The sequence below is a fragment of the Hydra viridissima genome, unplaced genomic scaffold (assembly GCF_058129835.1).
Source record: "Hydra viridissima isolate aposymbiotic clone 2 unplaced genomic scaffold, HvirCarnegie_v1 scaffold_6, whole genome shotgun sequence".
Taxonomy (NCBI): Eukaryota; Metazoa; Cnidaria; class Hydrozoa; order Anthoathecata; family Hydridae; genus Hydra; species Hydra viridissima.
Window position 1 is genome coordinate 2,228,605 of NW_028324305.1, and position 8,699 is coordinate 2,237,303.

Genomic DNA, 8,699 nt, shown 5'->3' on the forward strand with positions numbered 1-8,699 from the left:
ACGAAGAGAAGAGTTGGTACAAAGTTTTAGGTTCTTCGGAATATAAGTATACCGGAGGTTTGATTTTATAAAAGGGGTTTAGAAGAATAAGTATTTATATAATTTTCAAGTGTAGAGATTTCAATAACGATTACGGTATATTAAAGAAAAAGGACTGTTATTATTAGAGTTAAAACAAAAGTTTGCACGTAAAGAAAAGTAGGCGTGTTAACAAGAATAAGTCAGAGTGCTACACAGAACCAAGAGGCTTCCCCATATCCCCACACATTTTTAACCCGAACCTCCTAACCTATGCGAAATACCAAAACCCCATCCCAATTCCCTGAAATATACCCATAAGTAAATTATAAAAAGCCCCACCTCACAATACTCGCAGATGGCCACCCTAAATAATGTATAATAAATAAAGTATAATAAATACAAATATAATAAATGATAAATAAATATAAGGAAAACTCAATGAAAAATCTAATATAGAAATATATAATAAATATACTATATATATAAACAAGCATATTTTATGGATTAAATTAGATGTAAGTAAATATACCATATATTATACATTATAATTACTAATGAAATAAAGATATACAATCCGAATATAATACAATAAAAAAAATGTTTAAAATTGGAGATTAGATCTACACGGAACTAACAATATTTTACAGCTTGTCGCCTTAAACTGCATATATATACTTTCGAGTACTTAAAAATATAAGGTCTACACGAATTTTGTAAATTTTTACACGGTGTTGTCTTCAAAAGCATATACACTTTTGAGCAATTGAAATTGGAGATTAACGTCACACAATATAAATAAAATTTTAAAGCGACTCGTCCTTAAATTGCATATATATTTTGAGCGTTTCAAGTTGCAGATAAGGGCTACACGAAATGAGTTTGTAATATCCTACAGCGATATTCGAAATAATTTCTTAGCTGACTTTAAATAAGAAATGATAAAATCAATCTAAATTTAAAGAATCACGCATATTAACAAACGAAACAAAACTACATGAAAAACTCATCGAAAACAAAGACATTTTTATATGCTAGGTTTTATGTGGAAAACTGAATCAGAGCTAAGGCTAATCTCATTAGATAAATGGTGGATCCGAAATGTATTCATACTCAGTATTAGAAATATGCTCACAATTTAAATTTTTGAAAATTTTTTACTACTAATTATATTTATAATGATGATGGGATTTATTTAACTGTTCTATTTTTTAATGGTGTTCTAAAAATCATCGTTGTTATTGTAAAGGAAGGAAACTTAATCATAATGAGATTTCAAAAAAAAAAACTTCATAAGAATGATATTATCTTTTGAAGTTTTATTGAAACACTTTTGTAATCATTTGTTCCGATAAGATATTTATGTTTTAACTTTCATTATTAATCTGTATTTTTTTAGAAGAGTATAGTTTATTTCTTTAGTAGTAGTCTGGGCACTGATGTACAATGATGCAATTACAGATGATACTGAATTTCAGTAATGCAATTACAGATGACAAAGAAAAGGCAATTTCGTTAATTTATTATTATATACAAAAAATAGTGTGATTTCGGTGAACTATATAGAGAATGTCAAGTTATAAATGGCGTCTTTTTTTATAAATAATATCCGTTTGTAAATATTATTTAATTTAAATTGGTACAAATCAAGGAAAGTGTTTTTAGACTCCAAATGTAGAAAGTCTATAACGAAACAAAATCACGGCAAATTTCAAACAAAAACTTTTCTTATAAATCAAGTTAAAAAATCTATAATTTCCAATAAGAAAGGACAATTTATAATTTTCAAAAACAAGTGTCGGGAATTACACTAAAATATTCTTTAATGCGAAAAAATAATTTTAAACTTAATCATGAAGATGTTATCAAACTTGTTTCAGAAATTTGCAATACTTAAGGCGCAACTGTTGCACTTAGTATTCAATACATAAATGTTACTAAATATAATTATACCTCGGTAAAAAATATTCTAGAGAAAGAAAGAGTTTTAGACAATTTAGTGAAACATGGAAAACTTAATTTCAGAAACTATTTCATAAGGGATAGTATTTCAGTTTTTTAGTTGAATACATTTTGAATAGATTTGAATTATAATGTAGTAGCAGCTGCATTATAAAAAAAATCTATTCTAATAAAGAAAAAACAATAAAGCTATCATTTAATTTTTATCAAGAAAAATTTAGAAAGTAAAGCAGAATGTCAAGCTTGAAATTTTGTTGTGGATAAAAATGTAATATCAAATGTGAAAACAAGGCGTTCAGTTGAACATAACAACTTTAACTCTCTCTCTCTCTCTCTCTCTCTCTCTCTCTCTCTCTCTCTCTCTCTCTCTCTCTCTCTCTCTCTCTCTCTCTCTCTCTCTCTCTCTCTCTCTCTCTCTCTCTCTCTCTCATGAGTTCTTAAATAGATTTAGATAAATTGCGCGTTCAAATGAATAAACCCAAAAACGTAGCATTTTTATGATGAGTTTTTTATATTTAAGTTTTACTTTTCACAATAAAAAAAAACTAAGTTTTGTTTTGTTTGTAGCCGTAATAGTTTAAATGAATACTTTTATACATTTAGCTATGCTAAATTTTTATCAATATTCCATCAGAATTGATTACAGCGGCTTCCGCACATACAGATTTCCAGGTTTATTAAATTTTTATTTTTACGTTTTTTCGATAGTCGTAGTTTTTTGTAAGCAGTTCGCCACATGTAATTGTGTTTTTGTAGTACTCTTCTAATTGTTCGAGCACCAGCAACAACGCCAGATGCTAGCATATGATATTGGGAAGCTAATTTCCTCTTACAGAAGTTTTTACTTATGTATAGAAAAAGCTAACTATCAATTCCAGGATTTTATTTGCTTCTGTATAAGCAACTATGCTTTTTCGTGTCGCGCTCCAACTTCTATGAGTATTATTATTTAATTAATGCTTTCATTCTCTCCCTACCTGCCCCCGTGTTTTAAGACAATCAAAAAAATGAGAGTGTAAATGATAAGCTGAATGGCGAAACATAGAGTTCACACGAAAATAGAGTTCACGCGAAATATAGAGTTCACACGAAAAATAATAATTATGAATATATGGAAAATCACGTAGTTATTAAACATCTCCGTAATAGAGAAGTTTAATTAAAATCCATAGTTACAATGTCAAGTTCAAGGTAAAAAGAATTGGGAAACAGCTACCTGGAATATGTTACTTATGAATGCTAACATGGGCGCCGGCAGGATTTTTTACAAGGGGGGGGGGGGGGGGCAAAACAAAATTTAACAGTGATATTTCAAAAACTACATAAATATATCAATTTGTCAAGTCATTTTATAAGACCAGTGACAACAAAAAATTAAAGAAAATATAAAAATAAAAACACAAGAATTAAATCATTGTTATTCAGTAAATAGAAATTGTAGTCGTCTGCGTTCACTTCCAAACTTATTTACAATTTGTTCCATAAATTCAGATTTTCTGGAGCGTATTTTTTCACAATGCACGCTCATCATGCCAAGGCCAGACAAACGCTCAGATTGCTAATAATGCTAAATTATACCTAATAATGCTAAATTTTATATTAATATAATGACTAGTTAAAAAACATTAAATGATTTATTACATACAAATTAGACATATTCCAAAAAACAAAACAAAAATTAAAATACGCAGGTTAATGCAAGTTAATCAAATTAAATATATATAATTATAATAATCAACATTTAGCAAGCAAAAAACACAAGGTAATAGTATTATTAAAATGAATATAGCACAATAAATTGGAAAAAATAAATAAATAGAAATACAATACAAACAAGAAACATTTTGCCAACAAACAAAAAAACAACAGCATAAAAAAGTAAATGAAACTGACACATTGACATCTTTCTTCGTTAGTTCGAAGTTTATTTGTTTGTGTAAGAACTTTGTTATTGTAATTCGATTTCTTTTTATTATTATTATTATTTCCTCTCTTTTTTTTGTTTTCTATACTTCTCCTTTATCTATTGTTTTTTCTATTTATTCCTTTTTTATTTTTCTATGATCTTTTTCTATCATATATTTTTTTAAACTTTCATTCAAATATCTTTTTTTTAAAACATAAAATATGCCTTTATAAAAAAGCTTCCGCCATCGTGGAAGTCATTGCATTTGATAGTAATATTTGATTTTAAACGGTAGTAGTTTACATTAAAATGAGTAAACTATAAATGAGTTAAAGTTAACAGTTAAAAGAAATTTTATGAATATTAAGTTTGTTATTTTGTTTTTCCAGGAGGGGGCAACTGCCCCCTCTTGCCCTTGCCTGCCGGCGCCCATGAATGCTAACTTCAATATATTCTATTATCTTTCGAAAAGACATTAAGAGAAAAAAATAACGGTATCTGTAATATACTCCCTAAAATGGACTCAAAATCATGCTAAGCTTCAAAAAAAGAAGGAAAAAAATTTAATTTAATGCTTCCATATTTCTTATAGCTAAAAAATTTAAGTTTTCCAGAGTTTACAATACACTTAACAAAACTCTTAGGTAAATTAAATCACTAAAACGTCATTAACAAATTAATGTTGTTTTGTTATGAGTAGTGTGTTTTGTCATGAGTATTATGCTATGTTATAACGCTGATAATAAATGTAATAACAATAATAATAATAATAATATTAATAATAACAATAATAATAATAATAATAATAATAATAATAATAATAATAATAATAATAATAATAATAATAATAATAATAATAATAATAATAATAATAAAAATAATAATAATAACAAATTAATATTAATAAATTTTAGAAACTGTAATACTAACAATAGGAACAACTTAAACAAAAATAGGTACAACAATACTAATAAGGCGCTTGTGTCAACTTTTTTAGCGCTGTCATAAAAAAAACATCTAAGTCGAGTTAACATAACTTTTTTAAAACTAAAAATATAAAATGGAAAACATCCCAAGAACTTTTATATTCCTAATTTATATTAAAAAATTAAATTACAAATAAATTTAATTACTAAAATGAAACTTTTTACAGCTTTTATAATGAACTAAAAATCTTTGCAAAAATAGTTTGTTCTCAGTGTTCGTGTACTCAACGTGAATTTGAATTTGCTAATTTGCCAAACTTAAAACAGTGAATGTAACCTTCAGTATTTTCCATAGGTCACATTTTTATGATAAATGAGTTTTTTATATTTAAGTTTTACTTTTCACAACAAAAAACTTAAGTTTTGTTTTGTTTGTAGCCGTAATAGTTTAAGTGAATGCTTTTATACATTTAACTATGCTAAATTTTTATTAATATTCCATCAGAATTGATTACAGCGGCTTCCGCACATACAGATTTCCAGATTTATTAAATTTTTATTTTTACGGGAAGCTAATTTCCTCTTTCGGATTTTTTTTATTTATGTATAGAAAAAGCTAACTATCAATTCCAGGATTTTATTTGCTACTGTACAAGCAGCTATGTCTTTTCGTGTCGCGCTCCTACAGTAGAATATCAATACCTTCTATAGAATATCAATACCTTCAATCTTTTTTTAAAACTAAAAATATAAAATGGAAAAGATTCCAAGAACTTTTATATTTCTAGTTCATATTAAAAAATTAAATTAAAGATAAATTTAATTACTAAAATGAAACTTTTTACAGCTTTTGTAATGAACTAAAAATCTTTGCAAAAATAGTTTGTTCTCAGTGTTCGTGTGCTCAACGTGAACTCGAATTTGCTAATTTGCCAAACTTAAAACAGTGAATATAACCTTCAGTATTTTCCATGGGTTTCCAAACTTCTCGTGCTATTTGATTTTTATTTGCATTTGTTTAAAAATATAGTTTCAAAGTGTGACCCAATATCAGTGCCGAGTTCAACTTTAGCAGCAGTTTTTTTACAAGGAGAGAAACGCTAAAAAATTTCATTCGTCATCTGTAATTCTTGTGATTAATAAGAAACATTTCTCGAAAGAACGAGTTACTATTGATGAAACCTAATAACTTGTTACAAATTATGGAAAAAAACCTATTTCCATTTTCGGTAGAATTAACGAAGACCAATCAATTCGACGAATATATAAGGGTTTAAAGAAGAATAGTTTTTTGACAATAATTTATGAGTTTTAGTAGTCGGCGTTCACTCGTAAACATGCGCAGCGAGATAAATTGTTTCACTCCTGTAACCAACGATTAGATTACAAGTTGCAAAGTGTTACGATTATGTATAAACCAACTGTTAAACAATTGAAATATTGTGTGCGTTTTTCTATTTGTTCTTACATAATTGTGACTAGATAATTTACAACGAACTAAAAAAGATGCAATTATTCGTAATTTAAAAATATAAAACGCTTTTATTTCAGAAACTGAAGTAAAAGTCTGCCTCATAATTATGAATGACAAGAAGAGTTAATTTATGGCTGTTCCGCAATTTTACTAAAAGGTAAAGAACTTCGCAGACTTAAAGTCATCTATAAGAAATGAATGCAGTATTATATATTTTTGAGTAGTGAAAATGTTGTGGGTAAATTATCATCTTTTAGTACTTGCTTCCAGATTTTCTAAACTGTTGATTCTTGTAACAGTAAACTAACTAGTAAAGTTCAAGAAAGAATTTTAAATTGAGATATCGAATGACTTCTCAAAGATACTATTGAAGATTAACAACACTTTTAAAAAAGCTCACAAAGGAATAATATTTGCGATATTAAAAATGAGGCAGTTGTTAGTAACACTTAGTTTCCGAACCAGAAAACTTAAATTTAACTAATGATATTTTGCATAACAGTTTGAGGAAGTGAAATCAGATTTTTAACATAATTAATAGTGAAAGTGGAAATTGGATTTAAGAACAATTAAGTAGAAGTAAATAAATTAAGAACGGGTTAACAAAAGAAAAGCAAACAAAGACTCTAATACCTTTCGAGTAACCTTTTACTGTTAAAAAGTTGTTATGAAGTTTAAAAGTCGTTAATTTAATAATTCATCTGCTTAATAAGTCGGTAAACTTAGAAGTTGGTTTCTATCCATCACTGGAATTTGACTTCATTCTTTTCAAAATGTTTCCGATTTACTTAAATTCTCATTTTAAAAACGTGAAATTGACTCCTTGAAAACGTTTAAATAGCCTTTAGGAGATATCAAAAGGCATATGTGACCGAAGAAGAGTGTGAAGAGTAAGAGATAGAAAGGTATTTCTTATTTTTAAAAGTTTTGTGTTAGAAAATTCGCGAGGTTATAATAATTTTGCTCTATCTCCATGTTTAAACGTTGGGAGAAAGTTTTTGATTTTTTCTTAAAGTTAAAATTGTTTAAAGTTTTAGCTGTAATTTAAAAAAAAACAACAACAACTTATGCTTTAAATAATTTGTTTAAGCAAATTATTTAGAAAAAAATGTGTAAAATAAAGCGTGTTTTAAAAGTTATTATCGCTAACTAAAATTAACAACTCATTTTCTCCCAACTTTTAAAACGGGAAATGGAACAAAATAATTCTAACCTCGCGAATTGTTTCTTGATTTTTTATAGAGTATTTCAAAATTACTGTAACCTAATATCAAGAATCTTAGAACAGTAATAAAGGTAACCCAAGTTGAGATTACCTGGTTATAAATGAAACCCATTTTTAAGTTATGTTTATTCTATATTTACTATCATCTTTCAAATAATTGGAAATGTTTTCAAAAACAAGTGTTTATAATAAAAAATAGACGTGGATTTCAGTTAAACATTGAAGCTTGAGCGTTAAAAAAAACACTTGTTGAGTTTTTAAAAAATGTTTATGGATCTCATTATAAATTTTGCCTAATTTCTACATTAGCTACTGTAATGTGCAAATTTGGAAACCGAATTTCATGGCATATAATTTGAATTTCTTATAAGTTTCAAACTTTGGAAAATTTTTTAAAGAGATGTAAAAATTTTTATTCACCTGTAATTTAACGTAGTTGACTGGATTACTTACAAAAATAAATAAAACTAACAAAAATTTTTATTTATCATTACTGTCATAAACACGCTCTCTTGATTTATTAGTACAGTGAACAAAATTAAAATAAAGTATAATAAACAACTAAACATCTGCTTAACATGGTTTTACATTAAGAAGTAGAGAAATTAATGTTTTTTCTACTTTAAAATTATACATGCCACATCAAAAGCAACATTAACTTAAAACTTTATATTTAGAAATATTTTTAACTGTTTTCCGAAGTTCTGAGGACTATTGAAAATGAGTTCTACGGTAAGCAAATTTACTTTTTAATATAGTATTATTATATAGATAAAATTTCTTGGATAATCAGATATTATTAAATTTCATTACTTATCAAATTTTTAACATTACTTAACTGATTAATAATCAACTGAGTAATTATAAATCTGGTAATACCTGACAAGAAAATCTAAGATAATAAAGGTTTTGGATCACTAATATTTTCAAAAATTCAGCGCAGCATTCACTACTATCTCATCATAAGTTGTTACGTCACTAATTTATAAATTTAGCATAATTAAACTTTAAACGTTATTATTACTGATTTATATTACAGCTTGTAAAAGATGTTGCTGAAACGGACTGCATAAAAAACTATGAAGTATTTGATATGCCTATAAACTTGGTTTCCAAAATAGGTGAAGGAACATCAGCTTCAGTCTTCAAGTATAGCTTAGGAAACAAACAAACGGCCGTGAAGTTGAT

At 26.8% G+C, this 8,699-nt stretch overlaps 3 long non-coding RNA genes across 5 annotated transcripts in view; all 3 read left to right on the plus strand.

Annotated features, from left to right (window-relative positions):
- Positions 1–8,699, plus strand: part of LOC149886599 (uncharacterized) — a 29,223-nt gene that overhangs the window by 3,352 nt on the left and 17,172 nt on the right. The gene's annotated exons all lie outside the window — the stretch shown is intronic.
- On the plus strand, positions 2,490–2,852 carry LOC149886600 (uncharacterized). The gene is made up of 2 exons (XR_016453285.1): positions 2,490–2,652; positions 2,737–2,852. It is a non-coding gene; the product is annotated as an uncharacterized LOC149886600 (long non-coding RNA).
- Positions 6,886–8,584, plus strand: LOC149886601 (uncharacterized). The gene is made up of 3 exons (XR_016453284.1): positions 6,886–7,191; positions 8,189–8,243; positions 8,551–8,584. It is a non-coding gene; the product is annotated as an uncharacterized LOC149886601 (long non-coding RNA).